General features: G+C 42.8%; 1 protein-coding gene and 1 long non-coding RNA gene across 2 annotated transcripts in view; one reads left to right on the plus strand and one right to left on the minus strand.

Moving 5' to 3' along the window:
* Positions 1-24425, minus strand: part of LOC140191109 (uncharacterized) — a 43024-nt gene that overhangs the window by 17677 nt on the left and 922 nt on the right. The window contains exon 2 of the long non-coding RNA XR_011883749.1: positions 21707-21858. This is a non-coding gene — a long non-coding RNA (uncharacterized lncRNA). The remainder of the gene's footprint in view (positions 1-21706; positions 21859-24425) is intronic.
* LOC140191108 (very-long-chain enoyl-CoA reductase) overlaps positions 1-24425 on the plus strand; it is an 84807-nt gene that overhangs the window by 1064 nt on the left and 59318 nt on the right. The window lies entirely within an intron of this gene.

Here is a 24425-nt window from a genome sequence, read left to right on the forward strand (position 1 = left end):
CCTCTTCTATTCTCCTCTCTAGCCTCTTACCTCTTCTCACCTGCCTAACAACGCCACCTCGTGCCCCTCTTTCTTCCCTTTCTCCTATGACCCATTCTTCTCTCCTATCAGATTCCTCTTTCTCCGTCCTTTACCTTCCGGTCTTCGCCCATCGCCACCTATCGAGCCCTCCTTCCCCACCCTCCACTTTTTTTTCCTGTCTTCTCCCTTCCTTTCAAGTCATGAAGGGTCTTGGTGCAAAAAGTTGACTTTTCCATTCATTTCCATAGATGCTGAGTTTTTGTGTGTGTGTTACTATCAACAAATGCTTGATTTATAATTTTAAAAAAAGTAGTGTTGGAAGCTCTGAGCTTGACTTTGAAATGACAAGTTAATTACTTGGGTGAATGTCCTCTTATCTGGAACTCCTAGTTCTGACAGTAAGATGATCATAATTTACCATGTCCACTGACTCCTGCAACTAACTTTAATGTATTTTCATCTTGTTTCCATATGAATTTCATTCTGTTCTTCCAGTTTCTTTGATGTCTTGGTGTATCTTTCATCCTGTTGCCTGGGATTAGAGGTCTGCTCTGGATTAAATTCAAGTCTTAACTAACTGATTACAGCCCATGCAAATCCAGTCTGAGCTGATTGTCAGGAGATTCAGTTTTGTTCAGCCCAGACATCAGAAAGGGGAAGAAATTATTTTTGCTGTGGAATGACGGTTAATGGCAGAGGGGGTGGTTTGAGTATCTTGGAAACTGCTGTCCTCATAGGGTTTTCACGCACAACAGCCTCTAGAGTTTACAGAGGATGGTGTGGGAAACAAAAAACCACCCAATGAGCAGTTCTGTGGGTGAAACACCTTTTTAATGAGAGAGGTCAGAAGAGAACGGCCAGACTGGTTCAAGCTGACAAGAAGGCGACAGTAACTCAGATAACTGCATGTTATAACAGTGGTGTGCAGTAGAGCATCTCTGAATGCACAACACATTGAGCCTTGAAGTGAATGGGCTACAGCTGCTGAAGACCATGAATATACACTCAATGGGAACTTTCTTAGGTACAGGAGGTAAAATGGTCACTGAGTACAGAAACAGTTTGAAAGAGAAATATGCAGCTACATCTGTAGAGAAATAACCGGGTTTGCTCCGTGGAATGGTTAAACTCACTGTTGAATCCTGAGGGTGCAATGTGTGCGGACCATGGATGCAATGCTATTGCTTGAGCTTACATTGAGCATTGTTTGGACAGTATAAGAAGCTGAATGTAGCTTGGTCAGTGAGATGCAGCTTAATTAGGACAAGAGATTGTTGCCAAACTGTTTCTAGTTAGCATCAATAGTCCTTAGACACTACACTGTGCTCAGAGTGAGTAGTTTTTAGATGGCATCAGTTGCATGTGTTTGTGTTTTTTTAAAAAAAGTGTTTTCATCACTGATTGTTAGAAATTTGCAGCAAGACAATTCAGAACTGTTGTTCACTGTGGTTTCAAGCATTCAAGCTTGGAGATGCCAGGAACAGCCAGGAGTGAAAAATGAAACCATTTCACTACTTCATCAAATTTGGTATTATGAAAAATTTGAAGGTATCAACAATCATCTTGAATGTTACAATGAAAATGAAGATTTGGAGGATGCAATCACCAAAAACATTCTTATTATGTTTGTTTTATCATGCACCATAATTCTTTCTGTATTTTAATTTTATCATCCTGTCACAGACCTTCTTTGTTCTTTCCTCCCCGGCTTTCTCTCTGTCATCATTGATAACTTCTCCTCCCTCATCCAACCTTATCAAAAAGTAACATTGTTTTGTTTTGCTGTACTTTGATTTTGTACTCCAGGCAGCTGTATAATATTCAAAATTAATTTGTGGCTTGTGTAGTAGATCATTGAGGGTTCTCTGGAATTTTCTACCCTCCTGTGAGTTGTGGAGGCTAGATCGTTATCGGTATTTGAGGGCGCAGTAGGTAAAATTTTTGAAAAGATCAAGGAATTTAGTGTTCTGTGGATCTGGCACAAGGGAGGAGCTGAGGCCTGAAGCATATCATCTACAATCTACAATATTGAATGGTGGGGCAGACTCGAGGGGCTGAATGGTCTGCTCCTGCTCTTATTTTCTTGTGAGAATTGGATGACATAATGTATCAACACACCAGAAATGCTCGAGGGACTTAGCAAGTTAGGCAGCATCAAAGGAGGTGAATAAATAGTCGATGTTTGGGTTGAGACCCTTCATCAGGATTGAGAACAGAGGGAACAGAAGCCAAAATAGGAATGTGGGGTGATGGTGAGGAGTGCAAACTGGTAGATGATAGGTAAAACCATCTTGGCCTGAAACATTATTTATTCCTGTTGTGCCTTGGTTGAGATTTCTACTGCTATGCTGTAGGTATTCCATTTTAGCAGTTTTCTGCGAAAGCAGTATGTCCTGCAGATAGAATGTTTTGGTTTCAGCTAAAGATAAGAAGCCTTGTTGTTCAGTTTAGGAATGTTGTATCAGCCAATCAGAATGGTGGGATCTAGAGAAGGTTCTAGAGACGGTGAAGCGGAGAGAGATTTGTTACAGACAGTGGTCTGATTTGGGGTCTTTTGGCGCGAGCTACAGGGCAGGACAGAAGGGAAAGATGCCGCAGAATGCAGTTGGAAGGAGAGTCTCTGTTGCAGGAAGGGCTTATTGCAGCTGAATGGCCTTGAGGAAGGGCCGATACACCTGAGAGAGAGAGAGCCAGTTGTTTGAAATGGAAGTTAGGACTGTGGCGGGTGCAGACCGTGGGTTCGGCGCTGTGAGTAACGTTATAGCGAGCTTTTGGAGATGAGCTCCAGTGGTCAGGTGGACATTAGACTGGTCTCATTGTAATTGACTCTTTTTTCCCTTTCTTTCTTTTTAATAACTGCTAAAGCTGAAATTAGTAAATATACTTTCTTCATAATGTTCTGCAGTGTACGGTCTGTTATTTCTTGCTGACAGATTCCCTCTGACTCTTAATACAGGAGCTCCTCAGGGCCGTGTACTGAGTACCCTCCTTTACTCCCTCTATTCCCATGACTGTATCACCACCCACAGTGCCAATCTGCTAATTAAATTTGCTGATGACACTACACTAATTGGGCTTATCTCAAACAATAACGAGGTGGCCTACAGGGAGAAAGTCATCTCTCTGACACAGTGGTGTCAAGAAAACAACCTCTCCCTCAATGTCGCAAAAACAAAGGAGCTGGTTGTGGATTACAGGAGGAATGGAGACGGGCTAACCCCCAATGACATCATGGATCTGGGGTTGAGAGGGTAAACAGTTTCAAGTTCCTCAGCATCCACATCACCAAGGACCTCACGTGGTCTGTACACACCAGCTGTGCAATGAAAAAGGCACAACAGTGCCTCTTTCACCTCAAATGGTTGAGGAAGTCCAAATCCTAAGAACTTTCTACAGGGGCACAATTGAGAGCTGTCTAGCTGCTTCACTGCCTGGTATGGGAAATGTACCTCCCTTAATTGCAGGACTTTGCAGAGGGTGGTGTGGACAGCCCAGCGCATCTGTAGTTGTGAACTTCCCATGATTCAGGACGTTTACAAGGACAGGTGTGTAAAAAGGGTCCATAGGACCACTGGGGACCCAAGTCATCCCAATCACAATCTATTCCAGCTGCTACCATCTGGGAAACAGTACCACAGCGTAAAAGCCAGGACCAGCAGGCTCCGGGACAGCTTCTTCCACCAGGCCATCAGACTGATTAACTCGTGCTGATCTGAGTGTACTGTATATTACATTGTCTGTTCTATTTATTTATGATTGCACATGGCACATTTATATGGAGACATAACATAAAGATTTTTACTCCTCAGGTATGTGAAGAATGTTAGAAATAAAGTCAATTCAATTCAATTCAATTGTGTATGGGCAGTATTACATAGCATTCGCTCAAATTGAGGTTTCCTTAATTGGAACATGATGTTCCTGTTTGGTTGATCCCCAAGTCATACCAATCTGAGACGTATATTGTGTATGAAGGTGCTCTTCTCACCACTGAGTCACGTGGCTGTTAGCAGAGCCAGCTAATGAGCCGAGCTGGTATTTGAGCCAGTGAGAGAGTTACATTCCCCTGCATAGGTGTCACCTGACTTGCCGAGTTCCTCCAGCATTTTGTGTGTGTTGATCAAGATTTCCATCATCTGCCAAATCTCTTGTGTCTGCGATATTCTGGTCCCCCCTCAGTCCTATTGGTCATGTTAATTATTAACAGGACTCCTGTTAACATTTCCAACCAGGCATCTTCTAAGATCTGATGCTGCATATTACATCGCCAGCTGTATCTATTGCTCAACCAATTTATAGTACTTCATGAGCAAAGAGAAACTCAGTGATCTGTAAGTTATGCCATTATTCAGAATGAGGATAATTCTTTGGTGACCCAAATTTTATTTTGTTACAAAACAAGAAGCCATTTTGCTCATCAAGTCCACATTAATCCTCCTACAACCAACACCACCCCCCCCCATCTCCCATAAGACTGGACAACAAATTTCTTCAAAAGTGTTGTTCCTCAGAATTTGTTTTTGGTTATGATAGACTGCTTGAGGCTGAACACAAATATAATTTCTGTCTACAGTTATGTAGAAATTTGGAGAAACAGGAAATTAACTTGTATTAAATATAATGTGTTTAATTGCATAACAATGCTGATGCTTTGCAATGACTCAGCTAAGCAAAAATCTTTTGATAACGATTTTCATTTGTACACCGTGTCTGAGGCTTCTTGCTTAAGTGTCCAACAATAATCATAAGAACATAAGAACTAGGAGCAGGAGTAGGCTATCCGGCCCATTGGGCTGCTCTGCCATTCAATAAGATCATGACTGATCTGACCATGGACTCATCTCCACCTATCTGCCTTTTCCCCGTAACCCTTAATTCCCCTGCTATGCAAAAATCTATCCAGCCTTGTCTTAAATATGTTTACTGAGGTGTCCTCCACTGCTTCATTGGGCAGAGAATTCCACAGATTCACCACTATTTGGGAAAAGCATTTCCTCCTCATCTCTGTCGTAAATTTACTCTCCTGAATCTTGAGGCTATGTCCCCTAGTTCTAATCTCACCTGCCAGTGGAAACAACTTCCTTGCCTCTATCTTATCTATTCCTTTCATAATTTTATATGTTCTATAAGATCTCCTCTCATCCTTCTGAATTCCAGCAAGTACAATCCCAGGCAACTCAATCTCTCCTCATAGTCTAATCCGCTCATCTCTGGAATCAACCTGGTGAACCTCCTCTGCACCGCCTCCAAAGTCAGTACATCCTTCCTCAATTAAGGAGACCAGAACTGCACGCAGTACTCCGGATGCAACCTCACCAGTACCCTATACAGTTGCCACATAACTTCCTTGCTCTTAAATTCAATTCCTCTAGCAATGAGGCCAACATTCTGTTTGTCTTCTTGATAGCCTGCTGCACCTGCAAAACAAATTTTTGAAAGAAGCACTCCCAAGTCCTTCTGCACAGCAGCATGCCGCAATCTTTTACCATTTAAATAATAATCTTTTCCTTCCAAAGTGGATGACCTCTCATTTACCAACATTGTACTCCATCTTCCAGACCCTTGTAAAGTAAAGGCATCAGTTAGTCTTGCGAGACCATGGATCTGCACCTGGAAAGTCTTCACTCTCCAGGATGCAGGCCTGGGCAAGGTTGTATGGAAGACCAGCAGTTGCCCATGCTGCAAGTCTCCCCTCTCCACAACACCGATGTTGTCCAAGGGAAGGGCATGAGGACCCATACAGCTTGGTACCAGTGTTGTCGCAGAGCACTGTGTGATTAAGTGCCTTGCTCAAGGACACAACACGTTCCCTTGGCTGGGGCTTGAAATCACGACCTTCAGGTAACTAGTCCAATGCCTTGACCACTTGGCCACGTGCCCACACAAACCCTTGACCACTCACATAACCTATCTGTATCTCTCTGCAGACTCCGTCAACACAGTTTGCTTTTCCACTCAACTTAGTGCCATCAGCAAACTTAGATACACTACGCTCAGTCCCCTCTTCCAGATCATTAATGTATATTGTGAACAGTTGCTGGCTCAACATTGAGCCCTGCGGCATACTGCTTACCACTGATTGCCAACCAGAGAAACACCCATGTATCCCAACTCTGTGCTTTCTATTGCTGAGCCAATTCTCAACTCATGCTAATACATCACCCCCAACTCTATGCACCCTTGTCTTATGGGTAAGTCTTTTATGTGGCACCTTATCGAAAGCCTTTTGGAAATCCAAGTTAGTAATTTCTGTCTGTTCCCCTCTATTCCCTGCACCTGTTATATCCTCAAAGAACTCCAGTAAGTTTGTCAAACAGGACCTGCCTTTGCTGAATCCATACTGCATCTGCCTGATGGATCCATTTCTTTCCAGTTCAATCGGCCATTACTGATGCATTCCAGTTGCCCTAATACCGTTTCTTCATGACTGCAATGTCCTGGTGAAACCTTTCATGATGCTCGTCACTTACTAGCACCAAGATTTGCAGGGAGAAAGTCTAAATGGGAATGCAACAAACATGAGGAGCCTAGGCTTGGTAATAGTCACCAAGTTTACACCCAAAGTAGAGCTTAAAAAGAGGAGTCACGTTCCGTCTTGAGATTTTAAGCGTATCCTCGCCACAAGTACAACAGAAACAATCACGGCTGTTGCAACGTTGCAAGATATTTTGCTATCAGAAATACTCATGAAAATACAATTACTTTATTCCACTGGCTACACACAATCTGCTATGTGCACAGAGCAGGCGCATCAACATGATTGCAAAGTGATGCAGATGTAAACACAATGTATAGAACTGTGTGTGCGTGATGCTTTTATAGTCTTTCCAAAACCTGTCCTACCATGCAGCATCTGCCCTGCCAAAGCATGCCACAGCATGCCTGGGTAAGATAGAAAACTTTTCAGCTTACATTGTGGGAAACATTTTAATCGACTTTAATTATGAATTAAAATAACAAATGTAGGCAATTTATTTTTATAAATAGTGCGTGATAGGGAATTTTCATGGCGATTTTCATGATCATCAGCCCCAAATCCATCAGGTACACCCACAAGTATTCAAGAAGCAAAATCTTTGTTGTCTTGCGTGATTTATTGTCCCTTGCAATCTTTTTGCAATTCACCTACAGTAAGGGGTAAGTTACCGCAGGCAGTTAGCTTCTGAGCATTTCTTTAAGATGTGAGAGAAAACCAATGCACCTGGACAACCTCATGTAGTGTTAGGTTTAGTTGCCCTTCCAAGGGCAGAGAGACTCTGCAGACTCTACACAGATGATACTAAGTTCAGGATCAAATCTGAGTCCCTGAAGCTGTCAGGCAGCAGCACTAACTGCTGTTCCATTGTTGCCACACTAAGACGTTACTAATTAGATACACAGACAGGTATTTCTGGGTAATTTAGCTGCATGCAGTCCAGGTCGGTGTCACGGCAGGAGACTCGTGTGTCGTCGGGGGAGTTGGAAGATCTATGGCCAGAGACCTGAGATCTTTGGGCACAGAGCTCGAAAAAAAACAACACAACAGACTTTTAACATCGTAAACCAGTGAGTTGTTTGTTATGTCTCCCCTCTTGCTGTGAAACGGAGACACCTCTTTCTCCCTCCCTTTATTAGGGGGAGAGAGAGAGCCTGTGGTATGTTGAATGCCAGGTGAACGATGTAGTCTTTGGAGTACTGTAAGTCTGTGTCTTTACTGTTGCTTTGCTTGTGCTTGAGTGCTCAGTAGTGTGTGCTGATGCTTTTTTTGCAGGTGGGGGGAGGGGGGTTGTTGCTTGTTGCTGCTTACCCGCGGGAGGGTGGGGAGCTGTGGGGGCTTTGGAGCTCTAACATTTAAATGTCGTTCATTCTTCGGAGCACCCCTCTGTTTTTGTGGATAGTTGCAAAGAAAAAGCATTTCAGGGTGTGTATTGAACACATTTCTCTGACATTAAATGTACCTTTGAAACCTTGAAACCTTTGGAACCTTGAAACCTTTGAACCCTTTAATTACTTTGTGATAGTGCCCGCTAATAGGAACATTCAATTGACACTGGTAGAAAGTTCATCTTAATTACTGAGGCACAGTGGAAACCTAATTTTAATGGAGTCTGAAGTAGCCTTGGTGAAAATGTTTTGCTGTTCAATTAGGAAATGCTGGGCATGGAGCAGTTTCCTCATTGGGAGAATGGGCAAAGGAGTGACAGGTGGAATATACTGTCCGGAAGTGTATGGTCATGCGCTTTGCTAGAGGGAATAAAGGCTAGACTATTTTCCAAATGGGAATAAAATTCAGAAATCAGAGGTGCTAGTGGACATGTAGTCCATGCACAGGATTGGCTAAAGGTTAACTTGCAGGTTGAAATGGTGGCAAATGCAATGGTAGCATTCATTTGCAGAAGTCCAGATTATAAGAGCAGGGATGTAATCCTGAGGCTTTATAAGGCATCCATTAAAGTTCAAAGTAAAAATTATTATCAGAATACATCCATGTCACTATATACAACCCTGAGAATTTTTTTCTGCAGGCTTACTCAGCAAATCTGCCTGGACAAGCTAGAAAACTTAATCAGCTTACATTGTGGGCAACTTTTTAATTGACTTGAGTAGTAACTGTAAACAGGATCACTGGAAAGAGCAAGAGCCTAGAAGACAACAAACTGCAACTGCAAATATAAATAAATAGCAATAAATAATGAGAGTGTGAAATAACAAGATAAAAGAGTCCTGAAAGTGAAGCAATTGGTGGCAGGAACATCTCAATAGATGAGTGTAGTTATCATCTTTTGTTCAAGAGTCTGATGATTGAGGGATAGTAACTGTTCTTGAACCTGGTGGTATGACTCCACTTGTACCTCCTACCTGACAGCAGCAGCGAGAAAAGAGCTTGGCCTGGGTGATGAGGATCTTTAATGAGGGATGTTGCTTTTCTACGGCATTGTTTCACGTAGATGTGCTCAATGGTTGGGAGGGTTTTATCCATGATGTACTGGGCCGAATACACTACCTTTTGTAGGAACTTCTGCTCAAAGGTATTGGTGTTCCTATACCAGGCCGTAATGCAGCTAGCCAACACACTTTCACCACACATCTATGGAAATTTGTTAAGGTTTTTGATGTCATGCCATATGTCAACAGACTCCTAAGAAAGTAGAGATGCTGTTGTGCTTTCTTTGCAATTACATTTATATGATGTGCTCAGGACAGGTCCTCTGAGATAGTGACACCCAGGAATTTAAAGTTACTGATCCTCTCCACTTCTGATTCTCTGATGGGTATTGGCTCATGACTCTGGTTCCCTTCTCCTGAAGTCTACCATTAGTTCCTTGGGTCTCAGACCGCATTTGGAGTATTGTGAGTTGTTTTGGGCCCCTTATCTAAGAAAAGATATGCTGGCACTGGAGGGGTTTGTTCACGAGAATGATTACAGGAATGAAAAGGTTAATGTATGAGGAGCACTTGATGCTCTGGGCCTGTACTTGCTGGAGTTTAGAAGAATTGGGGGGGGGGGAATCTCATTGAAACATATTGAATATTGAAAGATGGAGTGCATGTGAAGAGGATGTTTCCTATTGTAGGAGGGTCTAGGACCAGAAGGTCCAGCATTGGAATACAGGGACATCCTTTTAGTACAGAGACAAGAAGGAATTATTTTAATCTGAAGTTTATGAATCTGTGGAACTCCTTGCCACAGGCAGTTGTGGATGCCAAGTCATTGAGTATGTTAAAGCTGATAGGTTCTGGATTAGTCAGGGCATCAAAAGTTATGGAGAAAAAACAGGCAATTGGGTTTGGGAGGAAAAATAGATTATCATGTTGGAATGGCAGAGCAGACTCGATGGGCTGAATGGCCTAATTCTGCTAATATGTCTTCTGATCTTATGGTTTTATACATCTGATAATCACACAAATTTGTGCTTGTGCCACCTTTAGAAAAAGTTACCCAATTAGTTTTGCAAATATTTCTATTTCAAATATTTATCTAATAGCACTTTTGTTTCAACTTTGACCACCCTTTCTGGTCATGCATTCCAGACGGTAGCAACCGGTTGCATAAAACCTTTCTCACTACTTTGGCTGGTTTTCACACATCTGCAACTCTGGACAGGTGTGTTGCCAACTGAGTAATGGCTGACACTAAATTTTTAGTAAGTTATCAGGAATGTGCAGGGAGCTGTTCCATACAGTGCGACAAGACATTATACCAATAAGCTCTGGCCCCGTGAAGCCTATCTTGAATCTGATTATTGGAGATTTTACATTGTAATTTATGTGGGAGAAGTAGCTGCATTCCATTCACTCTCTCAGAGCCACTGCTTTATGATGTAATGCTTGACTTGTGGCTTTCTGGAGGAAAGGATATAGAGACATAATTCAAAAGAACAGCATCAGGAGTGTAGTCAAGAAACATACAGAGTGTGGTGAGATGCTTTGGTTTATAGCAGTATCAGTTAAATGTCCAGCAGCAGAGAGATTTGGCTAGAGTGAAGAGAGGGTGGTCAAGGTGACATCTGTAGCTGGTAAATCTGCAACCACACAGCTCTAGTAACCAGGGTTCAATCCTAACGTCTGGACCCATCAATGTGGAGCTTGCATGTTCCCAGTGTGGCTGCGTGGATTTCTCCTGGGTCGTCTGTTTTCCTTCGTTATCCCAAAGCCATGAAGGTTGAAAGATTAGCTGTAACTTTCCATGAGTGAGTAGATGAATGGAAGTTGATGGAACCATGGAAAGAGTCAAATAGATTAGGATATGACTAGTCAAAAAAAGTTGTGGAATGGTCAGCGGAATTTCGGGGATCAGAAGACCTGTTTCTGTGCCATGTCTCTGTGACACCTTGAGTGAATAGATAGCAAATTAAATGGAAACTTGGGATTCATAAATTGTGATGTTCAATACAGAAGCAGGGAAGCTTTGCAGAATCTTTTATAACATTTTTGGTCAGTCCACAGCCTGATTATTTTGCTCAATTCTGGTTGCCACATTGCAGGGAAAGATGTTGGGGTCCTTGAAGAAGTACAGAGGAGATGTACCAGAATGGTTCCAGGGGCAAAAGTGTTTAGTTTAACTTCGAAATTCTTGGTTGTTCTCTTAGGTTCAAGGATAGTTAAGGGAGACTTGATTGCAGAATTATATAATGCTCCCATGAGTTGCGGGGCACAGATTGGGTTGCTATTCAAGATTCAGGATTGATTAATGTCATTTCCAATACACAAGTGTAAAGGAGAAGGAAATAATTGTTATTCATTGCACAAGCTAATAATAAAATATATAATAGTAATAACTGCATTTTATACACATTGATTGTATGTACATAAAGTGACACTAGATACAGGAGTTTCTGTACATAAGGTGATTGACTAGAAATGATAAAGTAGCAATGATGATGGGGAGTGTGGTGGGGTGGGTTAGTGGGTAGAGGTGTTGATCAGCCTTACTGCTTGAAGAAAATAACTGTTTTTGAGTGTAGTGGCCCTGGTGTGGATGCTCCATAGCCTTCTTCCTGATGGGAGTGAGACTACCCATTGTAAAGCCTTCCTGACCACTGCAGTGCAGTTTCCATACCATGCAGTGATGCAGTTTGTAAGGATGCTCTGTACTGCACACCTGTCGGGGACTTGGAAACATGAGTATAGACATGCATAGTCCAGCTCTCTTCAGCTTCATCAGAAAGCAGAGGTGTTGTTGAGATTTCTTGATTGTGTAGGTGGTGTTCTGGGACCATATGAGATCGTATGGGACGTGCACTCCCTGGTGTTTGAAATGCTTACAGTTTCCACTGCTGTGCGGTGATGTAAAGAGGGATGTGAGTGGTGTGGGTTCTCTGGAAGTTGATAATCATCTCCTTTGTTCTGTTGACATTGAGGAAGAGGTTACTGGTGTAAATACCTTTTTACAGAGTAAGTGGTAATGAACTGAAGCATTTGTTCTTGAGAATGATGGAAATGAAGATGATTAAATATTTCAGTAGGGACTAGCGTAGAAACTTGCCAGGTTGCAGGGAAATGTGATTGAATACTGAGAGCAAGCATGGGCTTGATGGGCTGAATAGCTCCCTATACCATAACCATTCTGAATTTGATATAGGCCTGACTGACAGCTTTGGAAAGGATCCATGAGACAGCCTTAGTTTTTTGGATTTGATTGTTGCATTTATCTTCTAAGTGTGCTGGTAGACTTTAAATTGTGCTGAAATTGGACAATGCCTCTGCTCCTAATTTAAAGCACATAGAAGTTTCCAGAAAGTGTCCAGAAGTTTCCTTGGAAAGAACAATATTTACCTCAGAAATTTCAGGAATGTCAGAAGCAGTTTGGCAAGGAGCAGGGAGAGATTAAGTATTAAAACAAAAGAAATTAAACTTGGAAGCTGTCACCACTACTGGTTACAAGATCAGTCTCTGGATATTATTTCAACAGATTAGACATCTAACATATTTGTTAAATGTGAGAAGGTGAATTGACAAGGTAGTTGAAGTGGCAGAGTGAAGTTAAGAACATGATGAGATGATGGCCAAGGAAGGATCAATTGGCTCATCGAGCCTGCCCCCACATTATGATGGCCATAGCATGCAAAACCTTCCTCTCCAAACCCTCACTGCAAACATGTGATCTCTGGGATGGGGGGTATGGACAGACTGGACATTATACATCCCACCCTGCAAAAACTCATTTCAGGGGGGTAGCACCACCCCCCCCACATAAAAGCATAAGGTGTATCCTTATTATATTGTCTTATGCAAAAAATATGACATTAAAATATGTGCTTATATTATCATGGAGTCGTTTATTTTATTACAACTTTAAGCAAGTCTACAGGGAGTTTGGCCTCATCGCGTAGGACATCAATAGAGTAGCTCCTTAGCAGCTAGCCAGTTAGTCTAAATAATGTTAGCTATGCTAATGAACAAATGACATCTGTTAAACTCACCTCAACATGTCTTTTACAGTCATTTAACCCACCATAGGCAATAGAAAAGTCACTGTTGCAAACAGTGCAGCAGGCAACACTGTTATTATTTTTGGCTCCTATTAGGGCAGGGGTACACTTTAGTGTAGTCTGGGGTGAAGTACGTTTTATATTTTCTATTTTTGGATCCCTCTGCCATGGCACTGCAGGACACTAAACTGAACTGATGGACAATGAAAGAGAGAGAAAGGTCGACTGTAAAGCCTGCCCACAGAGAAAACTGATGGGTCTACTTAACACAAAGAGAGACCAATCAGGATTCATTCATTCATATTCTCTCTCTCTCTCTCTCTCTCTCTCTCTCTCTCTCTCTCACTGTCGATTTCTGGGATATTGTGTATGATTTGCGGGCGTCAGAGAGCCTCTATCAATATGCGAGAGATTCCTGGAACTTCCGGGAGAGGTGGGATACCTGTTATTTCAAAAAAACAATACCCAAGGTCACAAAACCAGGTCCAGGAAATTATGTGGACAGAGAGATATTTATGAACTAGTGTGCTTTCTCCACCACCCTGTCAATCCCAGTCAGTCACACTACTCGGTTGACTGATGGGGTAGGTAACACATCGCTTGGTAGGAAGAGCAAAGAAGGTAGGCTAACTGGCACTATTTTAAATTTGGAGTCAAAATCACACTGCTGGAGGAACTTGAGGGTGTGGGGGGAGGGTGGTGGGCGTCATCTTTAGAGAGAAAAGGACAATCTGTGTTTTGATTCAAGACACTTCTACAGGGCTGCCAGTCTCGATGAAGGAGTCTCCGCTTGAAGCGTGAACTATCTAGTTTGCTCTGCAGATGTTCCCTGATCCACAGAATTCCTACAGCAATGGGTTTTTTTTTTGCTTCAGTTTCCAGCATTTTCAGCCTATTGTACCACCATTTTGGATTTGGTGTAGAAACGTTTGTAGATCTTTTATTATCTGGAGTGCAGCAACCTATATAAAGCCCTGGGGACATGCCTCACTGGAACTGTTCATGTTTGTTCATCATGCTTTGGCATGGTAGGGGTCAAGGCTTCAGAGGAGGTGCAGGTATAGTTAATGAAAATCAGATTAAAGTTGAACTTGTTGACTAAACAAGGTGGATTGATTGCTTTTACCCTGAAAAGATTTCATAGAAGATTTGAAGTACATTTATTGTCAAAGAAAGTATAAATTATAGAACCTTGAGATTTGTTTGTTTACAGGCAGCCACAAAGCAGAAACCCGAAAGAACCCAGTTAAAAAAAATAAAAGACCAACACCTGATGTGCAAGAGAAAGGGGGTAAAAAACGCAAATCATGCAAACCATTGAAGCGAGCAACATTCCAAACTAAATTGAGCCCTCAGATCTGAACCCCAGAGTAGGCCAAAAGCCTAATAGTGGGCACAGAGCGCTGCATAGCCTCAGCATTGTGGAGAGTGAGCGAAGTTGGCTCTTGCTTCTGATCTAGGCTGGCAGTAAAATTGTCTAAACAGTGATCATACCTCACACTAGGACCCAGCTACTGTGAAGAGCTCGGGGCCTGGAACACACTGCCCAGAGTGATCTAGCCTCACATCTGAGTCAGTTGTACGGACATTAAATCTCCTCTGCTCTGGTTCCAACTTCTCCTCTTGGTTTCCAGAGCGATCCAACCTCACAGCTGGGCCAGTTGTATCAGCATCAGAACTCCTCTGCCCTGGCTCTGACTTCTCCTCTCGGCACCCAGAGGGATCCAACCTTACACCTAGACCAGTTTTATGGGCTTTGAAATTCCTCTGCCCCGGCCCCGGCTTCTCCTCTCTGAATGGCTCGCTCCACCTGCATTGATTCTGCAGTACACCAGCTCAGCTGGTCCCCTGAACTCGCCTCGCCATTGCTTGCCCCCTCATTGTTTATGGCGATAAGTTATCACAATTCATGTTGGAAAAGGTTTTTTGTGATGTTTTTAGTCAATTTTTTTGCTATTTGAACTGTCAATAAGCTGCTGCACACATTCGATAGAGGTGTCTAAATTTCAAAATTAATTAGAAAAAAATAAGTGGCCACAGATTTAAAATGTTGGACAAACCAGTCAGATTATCCTATGAAGAGAAATTGGGCAGTTTGGGTTGGTATTTTTGGAGGTTAGAAGAACGAAAGGTGACATTTCAAACATAGAAGGTCTTAATGGGGATTTGACAGGGTAGATTTTGAGAAGCTTTTACTAATGGAGGAGTCACAAACAAGGAGACATAGTTACAAAATAAGGGTTTGGCCATTTAAAACAAATGTGTAGTAATTTCTTCTGAGGGTAGTTATTGTTATTCCCCTCCGTGCCTTGTGGCGCATTGGGTGGCAACCTTGCTGTTTCTTTAGCACTTAGTGTGTTTTTATTTATGAGGCTGGGTTACCAGCTTGACCCTGAACCCAGCATGGATGGAAAGCGTGCAAGGAGCCGGTCAGATTCAAACCCAGGACCACTCACCTCGAAGTCCAGTGTTGATGCCACTACACCATCGGCCGGCATACTGAGGATAGTGAGACTCTGGAATTTTCCACCCCCAAAAGTGGTGGGGGCCTGATTGTTAGAGAAATTTAAGGTAGAGATAGATAAATATTTGAAGGTTCGAGGAATTGGGTGTTACAGGGAACTGGCACAGAAGCGGAGTTGGAGTAAGGATAATTTTACTTTTATTTTTTATTTTAGCAATACGGTGCAGAGTAGGTCCTTCGAGCCATGCCGCCCCAGTAACCCCAGACAAAACTGATTAACTCGAGTTTAACCATGGGGCAATTTATAATGACCGATTAACCTACCCAATATGTCTTTGGACTGTGGGAGGAAACGGGAGCACCCGGGAAAAACCCACACATTCTATGTGGAGGACTTAGATCCTTACAGATGGCGCTGGAACTGAAATCTGAACTCCAGAATGCTAGCTCAACACCAAACCCACTTAGGTGGAAAGCATGCAAGGAGCACCCTGAGCTCTAGTACCATCATGCTGTTCCGCTACCATGGCGCCCATCATGTTGAATGGTGAGGCAAGCTTGAGGGGTTAGTTTACCTGCTCCTGCTTCAAAGTAAATTTATTATCAAAGTATATGTATCTTACCATATACAACCCTAAGATTCATTTTCTTGTGGGCATTGACAGTAAGTACAAGAAACGCCTCAGTAGTGTAGAGGTTTTGTTATTCCTTTTTGTGCTTTGTGGCGCATTGGGTGGCTTTTTTTTTGCAATATCCTTAGCATTTGTCTTTTTTTGTTTTACAAGGCCGAGTCGCTAACTTGACGCTCGACCCAGCAGAGATGGAAAGCGTGCAGTGAGTTTCAAACCCTGGACCATTTGCACCAAAATCTGGTGCTGATGCCACTACACCACCAGCTGGCTGGCGCAGTGGTTACTGCTTGGCGTGTTGGAGTTCAGAGTTCAATCCTGGCATTCTCTGTAAGGAGTCTGTACCTTCTCCCCATGGTGTGTATGGGTTTTCTCTGGGTTCTTCAGTTCTTCCCACAGTCCAAAGAATACCAGGGAGGCTAATTAGTCATTGGGAATTGACCTGTGATTAGGTTGAGGTTAAAGTGGAATTGTTGGGTGGTGTGGCTCAAAGTGCCTGAAGGGCCTATACTGTGCTGTATCTGTAAACGAATAATCAATAAACACAATTGAATCAATGAAAGACAGTCCCAAATAGGACAGTAAAACATTTGGATGTATGCAGTACTTGCAGGGGTATGACCTAGCATGGGAAAGGTGTAAGACTGGAGCCAATTGAATTGGTCTTTGAAAAAGCTGTCGTAAAGCCCTCTGCTATATTGAAACAGCAATTCAGAAATTTGATTAGGACTTAACTATCTGCAATTTTCTTAGAGCTTTTGAATCGTTGTCCTAGGTGGCTGCATATGCCTAATTTAGTTGTGTAAATCAAGATTTTAACTCATCAATGGGTCCACAGGCTCACTGTAAGAATAAAGTAAAAAGCAGATAATCACTAGATGAGGCCATAAAGCTGTTGAATTATGACATTCAGTTCTTTATCTGCTTGTATGTTGCTCTAGATTCCCACTGATCTGATTGATTTGTTGGCCCTTTGAGTGGCCTAGTCAGGTACTCCATTTGTATCAGCTCAACCCCTCAGTGATAGTCAAGGTTGAGTACTTCGCCATGTATTCAACCTGAGCCTGAGGCTCTGGAGGGTTCCTGTACTATGGAAGACGTTCTGCCTCGTCCCTGTGCCGAAGACGCCGCGCCCCAGCGGCCTCAATGACTACAGACTGGTGGCATTGACCTCCCACATCATGAAGGCCCTGGAGAGACTTGTTCTGGAGCTGCTCCGGGCTATGGTCAGGCTACACTTAGATCCCCTCCAGTTTGCCTACCAGCCCTGACTAGGAGTTGAGGATGCCATCGTCCACCTGCTGAACCGTGTCTATGCCCACCTGGACAAGCCAGCGAGCACTGTGAGGGTCATGTTTTTTGACTTCTCCAGTGCGTTCAACACCATCCGCCCTGCTCTGCTGGGGGAGAAGCTGACTGCGATGCAGGTGGATGCTTCCCTGGTGTCATGGATTCTTTATTACCTGACTGGCAGACCACAGTACGTGTGCTTGCAACACGGTGTGTCCGACAGAGTGATCAGCAGCACTGGGGCTCCACAGGGGACTGTCTTGTCTCCCTTTCTCTTCACCATTTACACCTTGGACTTCAACTACTGCGCAGAGTCTTGTCATCTTCAGAAGTTTTCTGATGACTCTGCCATAGTTGAATGCATCAGCAAGGGAGATGAGGCTGAGCACAGGGCTATGGTAGGAAATTTTGTCACATGGTGTGAGCAGAATTATCTGCAGCTTAATGTGAAAAAGACTAAGGAGCTGGTTGTAGACCTGAGGAGAGCTAAGGTACCGGTGACCCCTGTTTCCATCCAGGAGGTCAGTGTGGACATGGTGGAGGATTACAAATACCTAGGGATACGAGTTGACAATAAACTGGACTGGTCAAAGAACACTGAGGCTGTCTACAAGAGGGGTCAGAGCCGCCTCTACTTCCTGAGGAGACTGAGGTCCTTTAACATCTGCCGGACGATACTGAGGATGTTCTACGAGTCTGTGGTGGCCAGTGCTATCATGTTTGCTGTTGTGTGCTGGGGCAGCAGGCTGAGGGTAGCAGACACCAACAGAATCAACAAACTCATTCGGAAGGCCAGTGACGTTATGGGGATGGAACTGGACTCTCTGACGGTGGTGTCTGAAAAGAGGATGCTGTCCAAGTTGCATGCCATCTTGGACAATGTCTCCCATCCACTACACAATGTATTGGGTGGACACAGGAGTACATTCAGCCAGAGACTCATTCCACCGAGATGCAACACAGAGCGTCATAGGAAGTCATTCCTGCCTGTGGCCATCAAACTTTACAACTCCTCCCTTGGAGGGTCAGACACCCTGAGCCAATAGGCTGGTCCTGGACTTATTTCGTGGCATAATTTACATAATTTAACTATTTATGGTTTTATTACTATTTAATTATTTATGGTGCAACTGTAACGAAAACCAATTTCCCCCGGGATCAATAAAGTATGACTATGATTATGACTATGAAATGATGCCAGAGTCAGCACTTGTGCATACCCAGAACCACGGTGCATACAACAGCATAACAATTTAAATTATTTTAACAGTGGCATAGTGCTGCCTCACTGCTCCAGTGACCCAGGTTCAATCCCGACCTCAGGTGCTGTCTGTGTGGAGTTTGAATGCTTTAATCTGTGACTGTGTGACTTTCCCCTGGGTGCTTCAGATCCCAAGGATGCATGGGTTGGTAGATTAAATTGCCCCTTATGTGTGATAGAATAGGGAGAGGGTGGGGTAGTTGTAGACTTCCTGGAAGCAGTCCCTTCAGCCCAACTAATCCATGATGGCTAGGGTGCCATGTTTGACCCATATCCCTCTAAGTATCAGCTGGTTGATTGGTGTCGCAGCAACCACCTTGCACTCAACATCAGTAAGACCAAAGAACTGATTGTGGACTTCAGAAAGGGTAAGAATAGGGAACACACACCAGTCCTCATGGAGAGATCAGAAGTGGAGAGAATGAGCAATTTCAAGTTCCTGGGTGTCAACATTTCTGACGATCTATTCTGGGCCCAACATATCAATGCAGCTACAAAGAAGGCATGGCAATGGCTGTAATTCATGAGTAGTCTGAGGAGATTTGGTATGTCACCAAAGACACTCACAAATTTCTATGGATGTACCATGGAGGGCATTCTAACTGACTACATCACTGATATGGGAGTGGGGAGGGTTGCTACTGCACAGGATCAAAATAAGCTACAAAGAGTTGTAAACTTAGTCAGCTCCATCATGGGCACTAGCTTCTGTAAGATCCAGGACATCTTCAAGAAGTAATTTTTTCAAAGAGGTGTCATCCATCATTAAGGACCCCCACCACCCAGGCCATGCCCTGTTTTCATTGCTACCGTCAGGAAGGAGGTACAGAAGCCTGAAGGCACACACTCAGTGATTAAGGAACAGCTTCTTCCCCTCTGCCATCTGATTTTTGAATGGACGTTGAGCCCATAACCACTACCTCATTATTTTTTAAATTTATTTCTGCACTACTTACTTAATTTTACTATATTTTTATATATATTATTTGCTGTAATTTACTTTTTTTTTCTCTATTGCATTGTAGTGCTGCCACAAAGACAACAAATTTCACAACATATGTGTTGGGAAAAAATTGTCTCTCAGGTCCTTATTAAATCTCTCCCCTCTCATCTTAAACCTGTGCCCTCAGTTCTTGATGCCCCAACCCTGTATAAAACATTGCATTCACCCTATCTAGGACCCCATGTATTTATACACTTCTATAAGATCTCTCAGTATCCCACATAGCAACAATTAAAGTACTTGCCTGCCCAGTCACCCCCATCTTATCTGTTGATGAGAATACGGGGTAACTAAAACATGGAGTTAAGCAACACACGCAAAATGCTAGAGGAACTCAGCAGGGCATGCAGCATCTATGGAACAGAGGAAACAGTTGACATTTCAGACTGAGACCCTTCAACAGGAAAGAGGTAACACAGGATTAGTGTGGTTAATGTTGGTGTGGCACATTTCTATGCTATGATTATTTAAGCACAACACTATTACTGCAGTGTCAGGGCATATATTAAATAATTGTACAGTGTTGAGTGCCCAACGGATAACACATCTATATTTTGGGCCACACACCTAATCTACGGCTGAGTAACTGAGTTATGATAAGCTATAAAAATTTGCACTTCAGCCTTCAATCATTTGGCATCTTTTTACAGAGTATCAGATGTCAGCTGTGCTTAAAAGGATGACATTTTTGTAATGGTTCAAGCTCCACTCCAGACACTTGAGTATGTAATTCACCCTGGTGTTCCAGTGCAATGCTGAGAGGACACACGGAATTGTTAAACTGTCGTTTTGATGCAGACTGTATCTTTGGTGCTGTTCTTCAATGTGCCACCAGGTGGGGGTATTGCTTTGATCAGAACATCCTCATTGACAATGAAAATAATTGATTATTTTTACAAATTCACTGAAAAAATCTTGCTTCTGAAAATTAAATCAACCATTAGAAACCCTGCCGATGAAATGTGGATTCATTATTTTAAACTGGGTCTTTTACGTATATGCGAGAAGATGGACAGAACCTTAGTTTAATACGTCATTGAAAAGACAGTGCTTCCAACACTGAAACAATCCCTCAGATTATCACCAGGATTGTGAAACTGCACGATGCTGTCTGTAAACAAGAAACAGCCCATCCTGATGCATTTCAAATTATAGTCAGCAACTTTAACCAGGCCTGTTTGAAGAAAAATCTGCCTAATTATCACCAGCACATAACGTGTTGCACCAGAGGCCCCAGCACATTAGACCGCAGCTACACTACCACAAGGAATGCCTATCGTTCCTTTCTGAGACTGCATTTTGTTCATCGGGATCCTCTGGCTGTACTCCTGCCACCTGCATACAGAAAGAGCCTAAAGGGCAAGGCTCCAGAGATCATGAAAACCAAGGGGTGGTCGCGAGAGGCTGAGAAACCATTTCACGACGACCTAGGGTCAGTGGACTGGGCCGTGTTCAGGAATTCATCTGAGAACCTGAATGACTACATCAGGTCATTACAGACTTTAATAAAACAGCTGTGGATGAGTGTGCCTCTATCATTCAGGGTTTTCCCAATCAGAAGCCTTGATGAACAATGAAATCTGGAATCTGCTAAGAGCCAGATCAGGTGCACTCAAGTCTGGAGATCAAGAATGCTACAAGAGGTGCAGGTATGATCTACGGAAAACCATCTCTCGGGCTAAGTGGAGATTCCAGACTAGACTGGAATCAGCAAGGGATGCTTGACAGCTGTGGCAGAGTTTGAATGCCACAACATCCTACAAAGTTAAATCTGTGACATAGGGACAGCAGAACTTTATTTCCAGATGAGCTCAATGCCCTTTATGCTCGCTTTGACCACTGGAATAGGGAGGAACCATCGCGCACCCCCATGTCTTCTGATGAGCCTTTAGTCTCGGTGATGACATGCAGGCTGCTATCAAGGGAGTGAATCCAAGGAAAGCATCTGGTCCAGACAGAGTACTGAAGACCTATGCTGACCAACTAACTGGTGTATTCACGGATCTCTTCAACCTCTCGCTGTGGCAGTGTGTGGTACCCACCTGCTTCAAGTAGGCTTCAATCGTAGTGGTGCCAAAGAAGAGCGTGGTAACCTGTCTTAAATAACTATTGCCCGTTGGCACTTACCTCCACAAGTATGAGGTGCTTTGAGAGGCTGGTGTTGAAGCACATCAGCTCCTGTTTGAGTGCTGACTTGGGAGTTGCTCCAATTCGCCAACTGAAGCAACAGGTCTACAGCAGATAATGTCTTGTTGGTTCTTCACATAACGCTGGAACATCTGGAGAGCAAAGATGCATACATCAGGATGCTCTTTATCAATTACAGCTTGGCATTTAACACCATCATCCCTCAAAACTAATCAATAAACTGCAAGATCTGGACCTCGATACCCCCTTGTGCAATTGGATCCTGGATTTCCTCACTTGGAGACCCCAGACCTTTCATTCAATGTCAATAAGACCAAGCAACTGATTGTAGACTTCAGGAAAGGGAAACCAGAGGTCTATGAGCCAGTAATCATCGGGGGTTCAGAGGTGGAGAGGGACAGCAACTTTAAATTCCTGGGTGCCACTTTCTCAGAATACCTGTCCTGAACACATCATATAAATATCGAGAAGAAAGCACGAGGGTGCCTCTACTTCCTCAGAAGTCTGTGGAGTTTCAGCATGTTATCAAAAACCTTGGCAAACTTCTATAAATGTGTGGTGAAAGTGTGCTGACTGACTGCAGTATGGCCTAGTATGGGAACACCAATGCCTTTGAGCGGAAAATCCTCCAAAGGTTCGTGTCTTTGGCCCAGTACGTCACGGGTAAAACCCTCCCAACCGTTGAGCATATCTATGTGAAACGGTGCCGTAGAAAAGCAGCACCCATCATCAAAGATCTTCACCACCCAGGCCATGCTCCTTTCTCTGTGCTGCTATCAGATAGAAGGTACAAGTGCCTCAGGACTCGCACCACCAGGTTCAAGAACAGTTACTACCCGGCAAGTCTCTTGAACAAAAGGGGATGGCTATACTCATTTAAGGACTCTGTTATATTGCTATTTCAGGCTCGTTATTTACTGTTATTTATATCTGCATTTGCGCAGTTTGTTTACAGTTCACAGTTCCTGATGTTTACTGTTCACAGCTACTTTTCTCTTGGAAGAGTCTAAGGGTTGTATGTTGTGACATGTATGTACTCTGATAATAAATTTTACTTTGAACTTTGATATACTCGAATCTGTTGGAAGTAGGTGAAATGTAGAAAGAATTCAGTAATTTGGTTAAAGGTATTTCACAGATAGGGAGAATATAGCAACCTGGTACTAGAACTAAAAAAGAAAAAGATGTAAGAAAGTTTTGAGAGTTTTATTTAGGCCTTCTGCAATAAAGTGAAATGTAGAGATTAGAATTGCAGAATGTACAGTCTACTAATGAGGGAATACTTACTTTCATATAAATTGGGGTAAATAAATTACTTTTTGTCAGAAAGATAGTGAGGTTCTGCAGCATGTTCAGCAGATTTTTCTCCTACAAATGCTGCAGAACTAACAAAGGTCCATTTTACACATGGTAACGAGCCACATTTAGTTCAGAGCTTTATAGTGTGTGAACATCACGTCGTCAGTATTGTCCCAGAGCAAGACAGAAACACAAAACTGACTGCTGCTTGAGTTCTAAACGGGTTAAACTTCATTGTTGTGATTCCGAGATTATTTTATCCAATAACAGATTTTTCGGAGTGGAAGATCCCCCAAAGAAGAAATTTCATATAGCCGAGAATTCGTTTTATATCTTCTGAAAAGACATGAGTTGCTTACTAAAAATAAATCACTGGTTCGTAACAGTCTAGGACTACCTAAAACTAAAATAAAGAAACATTCAAAAAAGCAAAGAACTCGCTCATATTCTGGAAACTGGAAGATACGCAAAGAAAGCTTCTCTCCCAAAAATGCATCGAGTGCAACACTTAGCGTTACATTTCGAGTACTGTACTTAGTATAATGTCATACATAAAATGCAAGATCATGATAGTGTACAGGATAATAGCAGCAGTCATGAGGAGAGGATACAAGGCTAATGTTTCAGAACTATAAAAATGATTATATTACCTCAGACTTTCCGCTCAGCGTTTCAGTGCTCAACACCTTGCTTACCAATAGACATCTTAATTTGTGTACTCTACTTTCCATTGTACTGATGACCGTAATGGGGTTGTTAACTAATCACAGGAAAGACTGTCGTTCAGTCAGGCAACCTAAAATCCATATATGACATGAACAGTGAGGACTTTTCAAACTGTAGCTAAATGTCATGATTCTTCTTAGTTTTTTCACTGTTTACATATTTTTTACTTTTAATTGTAAAAGACCATTGGCTACTTGATTGTTCTATTCATGAAGGGAGGAAGTCCTAGAACTTGAGTAACTGCCACAATTGAAACAGTCCATCACACAAACTAATCTCCTTTCCATGGACTCCATTTATATATCCTGCAGCCTCGGAAAAGTAGTCAACATAATGAAGACTACCCCCCCCCCCCCCCGGACATTCTCTTTTCTGTGCCACTGTTATTATACTTTGGACATACGTCTCATAAGCTAAAGGATGAACTCTTCATCTCCTAATCCACCTTGTCATGCCCCTGGAACTTTATCTGTCTACTTGCACAGAGCTTTCTTTTTTAACTGCAAACTATAATCTGCATTGTTTTCTTTCTTTTACTTCAGTGTAACTGTGTATGGCATGCACTATCTGGATAGTGCACAAAACACAAGACTTTCACAGTCCTAATGAAGGGTCATGGCCCTAAAGACTCAACTGTTTATTCCTCTCCTTAAATGCAGCCTGATTTACTGAG

This window comes from Mobula birostris, chromosome 32 (genome assembly GCF_030028105.1).
Source record: "Mobula birostris isolate sMobBir1 chromosome 32, sMobBir1.hap1, whole genome shotgun sequence".
NCBI lineage: Eukaryota > Metazoa > Chordata > Chondrichthyes > Myliobatiformes > Myliobatidae > Mobula > Mobula birostris.